This window comes from Rhipicephalus sanguineus, chromosome 2, assembly GCF_013339695.2.
Source record: "Rhipicephalus sanguineus isolate Rsan-2018 chromosome 2, BIME_Rsan_1.4, whole genome shotgun sequence".
Taxonomy (NCBI): domain Eukaryota; kingdom Metazoa; phylum Arthropoda; class Arachnida; order Ixodida; family Ixodidae; genus Rhipicephalus; species Rhipicephalus sanguineus.
Window position 1 is genome coordinate 192,819,523 of NC_051177.1, and position 11,407 is coordinate 192,830,929.

At 47.4% G+C, this 11,407-nt stretch overlaps 1 long non-coding RNA gene across 2 annotated transcripts; it reads right to left on the minus strand.

The window, feature by feature from the left end:
- Window positions 1-9,462: 9,462 nt before the first annotated feature.
- Window positions 9,463-11,407, minus strand: LOC125757281 (uncharacterized). 2 transcript variants are annotated; one of them, XR_007415206.1, is made up of 3 exons: window positions 10,566-11,407; window positions 10,267-10,426; window positions 9,463-10,172 (listed from the first exon to the last, which is right to left on the minus strand). It is a non-coding gene; the product is annotated as an uncharacterized LOC125757281 (long non-coding RNA). The 2 variants fall into 2 exon arrangements; XR_007415205.1 differs by having other exon boundaries at window positions 9,463-10,426.

The window sequence follows — 11,407 nt, forward strand, 5'->3', positions numbered from 1 at the left end:
AAGAGACGCCTCCATGCATGCTACAATAGGCTCTGGGCGATGCTATCGCGCAATGCTGCGGCAGAGCGGGTAGGCGCATCGTCGTCTTCGGTGGGCTCGGCAGACGAGACATCGGTGCCGCTATCGCTCACCTCCAAGTTTTCCACGATGTCACCGCATCGTAGAGCCGTGTTGTGCAGCGCACAAGATGCAAGCACAATTTGCACCGCCTGCTTGATGCTGCCGACGTCGATGTGGTAGAGCCTCTGGAAACGGGCCTCCAAAGGTCCGAGGGCCATCTCAATGACCACTCGCTGCCTGGTATGCGCGTAGTTGAAGGCCGTCATCCATGGCTCCCATTTCGCTGTCGTGTGGCGGTAAGACGGCAGCAACCACATCTTCTATGGGTACGCAGCATCCCCCCTGTGATAGCCTCCTGCTGCGTTTCACATCAGGCGACAAAATAGTTGAAATCGCGCGCAGGTTCAACAATTCGGTAGGGAACTTCGGCTAATTGGAGATTTGAGACGTCACAATATCTCTAATATGCGTAAAAAACGACGTCGCATGAAACAAATATCAGTAGCAAATAATTTGAATAACTGCTACAACAACCCCAGCAAATATTGAGCTGTACCCGGTCGATTTGCTGGTCTCGCCCATTACCCTCTTGTGCTAATTACAGATATGTCTCGTCTGCAGGCCTATATAATACATATAAATAGCGGCTATGCAATGCGTGAACTGCAGCACTTCGCCCAACTGGGCTGGTTGGCACATAATTAAGACGCGAACAAAGAGCGCTGGACAGGGGACGGTTTTAATGAATTGGGTGCACTAAATGTAGTGATTTCATACCTTCGCACTTTGCTGCTGCTTCTTCGTAGAAAAAGCTTTCGTGGAGTACTCGAGAGTCGTGAGCTCTCCCGGGAATTTCGATGACGACATATATCAACATGATGTCCTTATCGCAAACCCCCTGCAAATTTATCGAGTGGAACTTCTTTCGGTTGTAATAGCTTTGTTCCGCCTCTTTGGGTCTAGCAATGCGGACATGACATTCACCGGTGGCCTCGACAACGTCCGCGAGCGCCCATTCGGCGGCGAACTAGCTGCACCACGGAAGCGCGCTTGTTCCGCTCTCTCTCGTCGCGGTCTGGCTAGGAGATCTCTCGAGCACTGAAAGTCCAGCGCACAGCTGATAGCCGCATGAACCGTCGACTCGCTCACGTGGTCGAACTTATCGGCGATCTGTTACATGGTTTGCTGCGTACCTATGTACGAAAGGGCCACAAGAAGCATCTTCTCGGCCGATAGTTTCGGGCATTTTCGAAATTCCTCTGGATAGAAGCTTGATCTTTCGAACTCCTCCACGAGAGCTCCACAGGTGCTTCTCGAGAGCCGAAAAAAGTTTCGAACTCGAGGTATGTCGGCACAACGCATTCGACGTACAAAGGCACCCTGTGCCAATCGCGCCTCTCCAACTTTGCTATAGGCTCCGTACAGTGGAGTTTGCGGCGACCCTGGCGCCACCTGCCGTAGCGACGCGAACGCAACGGGGCGGTGTGCTGCGGCTAAGCCGACTGAAGCGCATTCGTTTCCCGCGCATTGTGCGTGGCGTCGTCCACGTTCGGGTCCATTTCCGTTTGTTTCTCCTTTTTGTGACACGTGTTGGGACCACTTTGTGCATGACACATCTTCATGCCTGGTAATGTATAACGCCACAGCGGCGCAGTGTTTGCAAGTGCCCGCAGCTCCATACTTGCAGGTGCAATACCCTCCTCGAAGTAGGCGGCTATTTTTGTCAAGCTGAAAGGTAATACGAACGGTGATTAGTTCAGTTGTGGTAAGTTAGGCAAACATGTTCACGTACAGAACGATAGGTAAGATTTTAGTGTAATTGCCCCCCTCCCCCCATACAATAAGCTTATGTAATTACTGAAAACGCTCGACACCATGTCAAAATAAACATGGATTCAACGTTCTGCGAATATTGGGGCCAGTGGTTTAAAAGCAACCAACTCGACACTAAACTCGATATGTTGTGCTTATGTTTAAAATACCGAATCAATTAGAGCTCATTTGTCTCGCTTGTCACGCGAGGCAACGCGTAGTTGTGCAGATTAGGTTGCAAAGTAGGTCCCTGTGTAGCGCGCCAGACTACGCCGACGCGCGCGCAGCGTTAGAGCTCCACAGTGGCGCACAGCTACCTTCAATCAAGATCGCACCCGATCCGGATCGAATATCTTAATTTCGATCAACCATGGTAGGCGCTACACGGGCAAACTATCAGAGTCGAGCTGTTTTACTGCACTGGTCATGACTGTGCTGACACCAACTCGCCTGCGATCGTGAAGCTCCATCTCGATACGCGGATCGCAATCGATTGAAAACAGATCGAGCAAAATCACAATTCAAAGCAACCATGTCGTACCCGCTTCACATCGAAGTGTTTATCTAGCTGAAATGAGAGTGCGACAAGGGGGGAATGGAATAATATAGGCCGTGGCGTACAATGCGCCACAGTGAAATGAGACACGCACTGCCCCCAGAGAGGCGTCGAATAAAACATGGTCAAACTATTCAAAACAACATTTTAAAGGTGGCAGTTCAGTCACTTCAGCTTTAATGTAACGATAGGTTTTACTCCCGTGAAGAATGACTTGATACAGCTGTTTTCCTTGCTGCGAGCGGCACTTCGCATGAACGTCCACACCGTCCACTTCTTTCACGTCGCGGACGTGTGAAGCAGCATGAAGCTTCTCTCCGCTGGTTAGCGCGGCACCATGAAAGTAATCGCGAAGTCCTTTAATGGGCCTAAACCCCGCAAAAAGTACTTGGGACATCGCCAAGCAACAGGCAGCCTTGCAACTTCGCGCGCACAGAACGTCGGATAGCGGGCACACTCGCGGACATCCGCGTGGTTTCGTTTTCCCACCGCCCCGTTGGTACGCCGCTCGCCACGGGCGGCGCTGAGCGCCGCGTCGCCGCTCCTGCTCAGCAGCACCGCCTGTTCACTGTGCGGAGCCTATGAGCAAAGCCATAGCAAACTCGTCGCCGCTGCACTCCTCCTAATTGTCTTCATGAAGGGGTGCTCTCCGGAATAGAAGCGAAAATAATGCAGCGGCTGCGAAGGGCAAGTCCTCGTCAATCATGTTTGCGGAGAACGCAGCGAAAAGAAACGAACTTCCCTAGCAGACGACGCACAAATGAGCAGACGATGACTGCGCCTTCATCCTCGCGCGGCGCGCCGAGCAACCCGGAAGCGTGCGCAACCCGGCTACAGTGTACTATACTCGCGGACAACTTTTCTTGGCAATGAAGGGAAGGCTAGAGAGCAGAAACTACGCGTGTGCTACCGCTGAAGATTATAGTCCCACAATTGCGTCCTTGTTTTCTGCATGACGATAAAAAATCAACATTACTTTGTTTTCTACGGGGCGCTGTTTGAAAGGAGGGTCAGCGCGCATCAAGGAGATATTTATATTTGTTTTGCTTTCTGTAGTGTCATTTCGCGTTTTTGCACCTGTGAAAACGTCGCACCTTTAACGTGCACCCCGCATTCAAAATGGCGTCTGCGTCTCCAGGTGAGCGCTCGTCACCCTCCAGCTTTTCCGACGATTCGCCGAGGGAGCTTGTGACGTATTTCACTAACAAATGGCTGTCCAGGCCTGTGACGACCGCTCGAATAATCGAATGGCTGTCGCAGGAGATACGGAAGGTTCACAAGCCAAACTAAATTCGAAACGCGCGCCGAACCGGACTACTTCGCGGAACAGTACATGTGCAGTAGCTCCGCCCCCGTAGCCTTTCCTCCATTGCCAAGAAAACTTGTCCGCGAGTATAGAAGAGGGCAATGGGCTTACTCCCCGGCGGAGGGTATGCGGTGGGGTGGCTCCACAAACGTCGCCAGTGCGTGCTTCTCTCTTCGCCTGGGCGGCGGCGCTGGCATCGCCATCAATAGAACTTTGGGGGAGCGTGGCGGCTGAAAGTGCTGGCCAGCTCTTGCATAGCAGCAGTTGTCGAGCGACGTGTTATTAGATGCGAAGTATCTTAAGGCTGAGCTCAATCCGGTGGTGGTGGTAGTGGTGGTGGTGGTGTGCGGCGTGACCACCCTTACTGCGCATGCGCATACCCTCTCCACACACACCTACTCTCCACTCACCCTCTCCCCTTCCCCTCTCCATACCCCTCTCCCTCCATCCGCTCTCCACTCTACCTCTGAAACGCGGGCTAGACATGCTGAAATTCTCTCCTGCGCAACGCCGCGATGAGCTCGAGCGCATGCGCGTCCCCTCCCCTTCTCCCTCCTCTCCTACGCTGCCCCCCTCTCGCACGCCTGTCGACCGCGTTCCCCGCTCGCCCTGTGAGAATTAACGGCCAGGCTAGTTGGAAGATACGACGCGCGTAGCGTCCCTTTTCGCGTTCCACGACGCGAGGTCGGTAGCATGCCCAACGAACGCCAACGGAACGCGATCGTGCAAGTGCTCCGGCTTCGCATCGCCTCATGGCCCCCTTTAGCGGGAGATGGTGTAATTTTGCTGTGGACGTTGTAGCGCCGAGTTTTTGCCGTCAGCTGTGAGCCGTACGTTCTTTAGTGCCTTAGCAATGCCGCGATATTGGCAAAACCACTGCTACGCGCCTGGGTGCCAAACAGGCTACGCGTTCGTGAAGGGTGGGCCGAAGCTGTCGTTGTTTGGCGTCCTGAATGAGGAGAACAGGTGTAAAGAAAGGGAGAACCTGCTTAGATCGGACAAGCGCGTGGAAGACACCAGCTCAGTGTGCGAGCTCCACTTCGAGCGGCGTTATGTGCTCAGAGACTATGTGCATATTGTCGAGGGAAAAGAAGTGCGAATACCTCGCGGGAGACCCATTCTCTGCGCTGATGCTATGCCGACCCTTCTAGCAAATCTGCCAGCTTACATTAGTAAAAAGCCGAGACAAGAAAGGACCGCTCATAAGAGGAAACGATCGGAATCTTCAGACGGACAAAGCCCGCATTCTGTCCTACCGACAATGCGGTGTCTAGCCCGTTTGCACACACTGACGACGCTGTTGATGCAGGCTGTGAAGAATGTCCACAAGCATCTACATCTCTACCATCTGCTGATGTGAATCAGTTTTACCTAGAAGTGCCTTCGCCGCACTGGAGCAAGCACAGTTTTCCTGGCCACGCCTGTGTCGTATACTGCACAGCCGTGCATAGCTCGGCAAACTCACTCATGAGCTGACTCACTCAGGCTCACTCGACTCAGATCGAGCTGTGAGTCTGACTGAGTCAGGCTGAATATTATTTTCGGGATTCTGAGTCCGAGTGAGTCCGGTTGAGAAAAATTTCAGTGAGTCTGAGTGCGAGTGAGTGTGAATGTGCACGCAGCTACTCTCATAGTTAAAGTAATGAGTTTTTACGTTGTCACACGTCTTCATTTTTATGTGAAAAGACTGAACAGTGACAAAGGAGGAAAGCGGCAGAAGGGCCAAGCAGTTGAAGCTGAGCCGTTGCACATGAAGTGAATAAAGTGTGTAAATCATTGGTTGGATGTTGGGCTTCAGTTCTTGAAAATAGTGAGGTTCATGTCGGGAACACAACCTTGCAGATATGCCTAACATACGTGTAACTGCATAATTATAGTTATTAATAACCCCGAGAAAACTTGTGTCTTTCTTGTGTCCGTGTTTGCACGCCCTGTCTTTTTAGAATGAATACTTACCAACTAGCTCAGCTCTCTGTTATTCTAAGTTTCATTTCAGCATAGCAAAGCCACAAACCTAGCCAGCACGCCTGCATGTTGAAGCTCGGCTAGGAAGGAGCGTGCACTGTTTTCTAATTATCTGGTGGAAGGCAGCGCATAATCTTGCTACAAAATAGTTTTAGGTTAGGTCTACGCGGCATGTAACCGTATATGCGGTCACTGTATGAAACCGTATGTTTTGTAGGGTACACCGTCCTTTTGGGCTCGGCGAGGTGTTATATTGGGCAAAATACCATGTGGCCTGAACAAATGTAGTGCTTGTCAAAATGTGCAAAGAACTCAACTCCCACCCCCACCTAAAAAAAGAAAAGAAAAGAAAGCGTGAACTGCCTCGCACTAGAAAGGAGAAAGCATAGGCTGCATAAGCTGCCATTGGACTGACTTTCGGCAAACACTATCACAAAAAAAGGGAATAATGGCGAACCGAGAGCAAGATACGTTCTCAATACAGTCAGAGGAAAGTCAGTACAAGCAAGTTTAATAAAAATATCGAAGAAACGCGCGTCGCAACTCGTACGAGCGGCCAGCGGCGAGCAGCTTCTGCAGGCGAAGCTTCCATCGAAGATGCCTGTGGCGCCACCTCTCCTATGCGACACCAACTGCGTCAGAGGAGCGGCGGAGTAAGCCCACTGCCCTCTTCTAGTCACTGTAACCCGGTGATCGGTTTTACGACCTTCGGGCTGTCATGGGCACCCGGCTCACGTGATTGTGACGTCATTTCCTATCAGGACCGGAATCAGTTGGCGGCCCTCGGGCAGCCTGCTGGCTCCCTGAGCCAACCCAGGAATCCGAAAATTGAAGAGCCCCAATGTTGGAGAGTTGTTTTAGCATACACATATGAAAAGAATGACTCAAGGAACTTCAAGTTAGAATTTTTTTCATGAGAACATACTACTTATGATTCATGATGAGAAATCAGTGACGAAAGAGAAGAAAATTGGCAACTAAACATGAGGAAGCACTTCAAACTTTCCTTCTGCTGCTCTCTTTGCGATGTTGGTAGGTTATTTCATTTTACGTCTCTAAATATTATAATATTTGTTACTAAATTAGCCGTCAGTAAAAAAGTTCCAACATTAAGAGTTTCATTTTGAGTATATGTGGAGGGTGTCTCATCACAAGTGTTCAGTAGTATCAATTGGAAAGGGTCACTTGTCAGTCTGATAAGCTTACTTTCCCAGTGCCATGATTTTCATGAATTCACCCTTGCATCTTCATATTTTGCGTTTACCGGTTCTCATACTTTACACAAAGATAAGATTTTTGGTTCTGGAATGTTCAAACCGACTCTTCTTACAATCATCTTTCTGGTTTTTAAGGAAAAGTCTCATGTTGCATTCTTCTATAGGAATGAGTACTGCTGCCAAAGCAGCGGTGTCACTGGTGTTTTGTTGGCACCTGCACCAAGCATTTATTTCGTGAGAAGTGGCCGACCCGAATTTGCCCATGCCTGGTCATCTCTGGAGTTATCCTGGAACGGTTGCGTTATTCAGATGTAGACAGCTGGCTGCACAAATTTGTGCTAGTGTTTATTTGGCAGAAGCTAGCTCTTGTTCTTAAAGAACACGCAAGTAAGAGTGCTAAGCATTGTATTGCATGATTCATACTGTAGCATGGGATCTTTTTTTTTTACTATAGCATGGGAGTAATACCCTAGTTACACGGGCACGCTCACCTCAGTTAACCGGAGCAAATTACAGTTAGCGCTAACCGCAGTTGACACATGTTACACGATAAAAGCTGTTCTCGGTTCCGGGCCGTGAAGCTAGTCATGTGATACTTAGCTCAACAAATAAAAGTAGAAAGTTTGTTCGGCTTTACACAAGTATTCTGGCAAGTAAAATGAATTTACTTCACAATAAATCCATACCCAGGTAGCACAAATACGTTATAATAATGTTACTTTTATGTTCAGCTTCAATGTTGAAACAATATTGCTAATGTCATCGAAACTAAATGTTCTGCTAACGTTCTGAATAAACGTAGCAATAACGTTATCTAGAACATGATGTAAACATTAATAAAACATTATGATAATGTTTGCATAACGTTAAGCAAAACGTAAGAGTGACGTTACAAGTTACACTCTTGTAACATTTATAAAACATTAAGAATTATTGTAAATTATGCTCATGCAACGCTGAAAACAGGCCCAATGTCAGAATTCTTTTTAACTGAAAAGACAAACTTGCAAATCATAGCTGGAGCATGTCTTCAACATGCAGTACGGTATTCTAAAGTAAATTAAATTATTGATGGAACGCATGTGCGTTAGCGGCTTGTATATGGCTTGTATATGCATGGACTGAACCAGACTGATTCGAAGCACTCTAATCACCTGTTTTAAAGACTTCCTACATTTTGCAGCTGTTTGGCAGCATTAACTCAGCTCAACTGCATGTCTTGATTGCAAATATACTTTATTACATGATGCCCGTATATACTTTATTCCACGATGCTCATCCGAGGCTTGGCTGTGGTCAATATGTAGGCCGCGGCACTTTGTTCTGCAGGAACAAAGAATATTCAGGAATTACTGCAGATAATAAACAAACAAAATAGCTTTGGTAGCAGCATAAGCATTGCAGATGCTTTTGATAAGACAATGAAAACCATTCACCACCACTGCACAATTAATGCACGTAGCCTTGTAAGTGCTCTGCAAAGTACTTGTTCGCAGCAGCTGTTTAAAAACTCGAATTTCGTCCAACCACCAATAATGATCACTGTCGGCACTGCTTTGCAATAGTGCTACGTTCCTGATCCACACCACAATTTGATAGTGCCATTGTAGTCCCTCGATGGTATATGCTGTCACTTGCTGCCTGCTTGCACATGACCGCACTTCAAAATTTAAAGCTTTTGACCCCTATATCACCAAATGGAAGCAGATACCTTGCAGCGCTGCCGGAGCTACGCGGAGTACACTGGCAGTAGACTTGTGCAGCATGTATAATATAGTTCCAGGCATAACTGTTTCATTATTAATCATATACAAGGGTTTTAGCTGTGCTTCTTGCATGACACGCTACAGCTATAACAAGTACGTCTGGCATGTACTTCGCAAACTGAATTACTGTAGCCATTACCAGCTGGTAATTGCAATAGCCTCCCTAACCAAGATGACCTACAGCAACATGGCAGCCCCCATACATCCCAGACCATCTGCTTCCATCCAAATTGGTGCTTTTTACTGGCGCTCTACCTAGACAGCAAGAAATAAGCGGTATAACCTGTCATCACTTAGTCTCATTAAAGCTGAAGACAAGGCATCAGGTATCTTTGGCGTGGGAAAAATACTGTCATCTAACAACCCAGGGATCCAGCTGTACGCAATAAACAAAGCTGGTGTAGCCAACGTGCCTAGTAAGACCGCTATGTGCACACTACTACACTGACCAAAACACATCTATCCACCTTGTGCGTTTCACTTAAAGGGGCCCTGAAACACTTTTCCAAGTAACCATGAAATGAATTCACTGGAAGAGCTTATTGCCTCACGAATTCAACGCCCCAAAAATTTTAAGAATCCGTCCAGTGCGAGTTGAGTTACAAAGATTTGTCGCATGCTGCAGTCGCATTCTCTCTTCTCTCGTCCCGACGAAAGCGCTGGAAGCTAAGCAGGGAGGGATGGCAGGGGGCAAAGAAAAACGTCACGCGCGCTTGGTGACCTTGAGCACTTTTTTCTTTTTTTTTTCTTCGAATGCGCGGCTTTTTCAGTGTGCTTGCGCGCGCACGCGTGGACAAGTCGCGGCCTCCCGCGGCAATCTCTGTAACGACCGAGCGCGCCATGTTCAAATCAGCCAATGGCTGATAGATGGGCTTTTTACGAGTGATTTTTGAGCGTCTTCCGTGATTTGTCGAGAGAACAGAAAGCAATTTTTAGCTGTCTTTGATCATTTATTGTGAATTTCAGGCCGGGTGCTGCGCTATAATATTTGGCTCGCGTGTTGTCGGGAGCCTCTATACCGATCGGCAGCGTTTTCTGACCATGCTCAAAAAGTGTTGCAGAGCCCCTTTAAAGCCAAAAAATGCAGCACAACTACTCGCAGACTGCTTCGCATGAAACTGATTACCACAAGCTGTTGTATGTGCTGCATTTTTTCTTCTTTTGATTCAAAAATAGAACATAACTGAGCTCTTAATATATATATAATTACACTCTAAGTAAGATTAATTATGAAAAGAAAGCGTAAGTAAAAACATTACCACCTTCTCTTTCTTACAAAAGAACACAGGAAGGCTTGTAAAAAAGTTATGCCATAAACCTAAAGGTGGCAAGGACAAAGAGAGTGATAGCTGGGCTTACGATGGAAAATAATAAACGTTAAGTTTTGCTTGCCTTGGACACAGTAAGCCTTGCATTGGCAAAGCGTAACCAATCGCCAATCACGTGGCTGATCTCAGCATCCGTTACCTTGCGTGTTGTACGTACATCAGCTGGAAACAATATGCATAGCAACCAGGACCATTATTTTTTTTTTCACAAAGAGTAATAAGTACACCAGGACATAAAAAATTTGCGTCCCCTTACCAAATATAAGACGAACAATGTTGAGCTCCGCTGCCGGTCGTTTGCCTTTTCTTCCAGTATAGCTGTATAGTACAGCTACACTGTCATGAAGAAGCCTCTTCATTATTCTTTTAGTGGTCGTGCTAACGTCACAACCTCCTATTTGGTCCAGTTCCTTCACCTTGAATGAAAAGATGTTGAAAGAGATTCACACAATACTCTTGTGGTCCTGGAGAGATGTCAGTAATTTTGAAGCAACACATTTCAGAATGTTATTGTTGAACCAGCTTGCAGCACCTGCAATGAAGAGCAACACTTACCAGCGCAGCAAAAATGACGCTGTTTTCCAGGCTTGCCTCAAGTGTTCTCAATTTCTTCCTCTGTTGTAGCAGGGTAGAGGGGCATTTCATTTACATCCATGGCATTTTCAACTGTGGTGTCTTGATTTAGGCGGTGCCCCATTCTTGTCAGAACTGCACTTTGTGCAGCAAGCTGCATTTTTAAATGCTCAACCTGCGTGAGCACTTTTGCAAGAACTGATGGAAAGAAAAAAAATGTACAATATTATTGCACTATCATGTCACTTTTTGAACAAAAGGAAAGCACAGCACATTACCACAGAAAAAGAAAGAAAATAAAGTTTGACAGATCGGCTGCTGATGCTTGCACTTGAATAAACGGTCAATGATACAATTGGCTCTTGATTAGACTAGATTAATGCAAACTATTACACACAAAAAAATGATGAGCGAAATTAACTGCTATACTCGGCGACAACTTTTCTTGGCACTGAATGGAAAGCTACGGAGGCGGAGCTTCTGCACATGTAGCACTACGCGAAGTAGTCCGTTTTGGCGTGCATCTCCTAACGCTATGGAAAGTGACGGGGGCGCACCATCAGCGTTTCATGTAGACGCAGACGCCGCTTAGCGTTTGAGGTGCACGTAAAAAGGTGGGACTTCCTCGCGCGTTCAAAAATGCGAAGTCACAACGAATAAATTAAAGTAATTACGACTATCTTAATGGTGGGAACTGCGTCCTGTCTCAAATTGCTCCACGTAGAAAATAAAGGGGGAACTTCTATATTTCACGGTGAAAATACGGGCTCTATTGTGGAACTACATTCACCGGCGGTAGGATGCCCGCGATTTTGGCTCTGTAG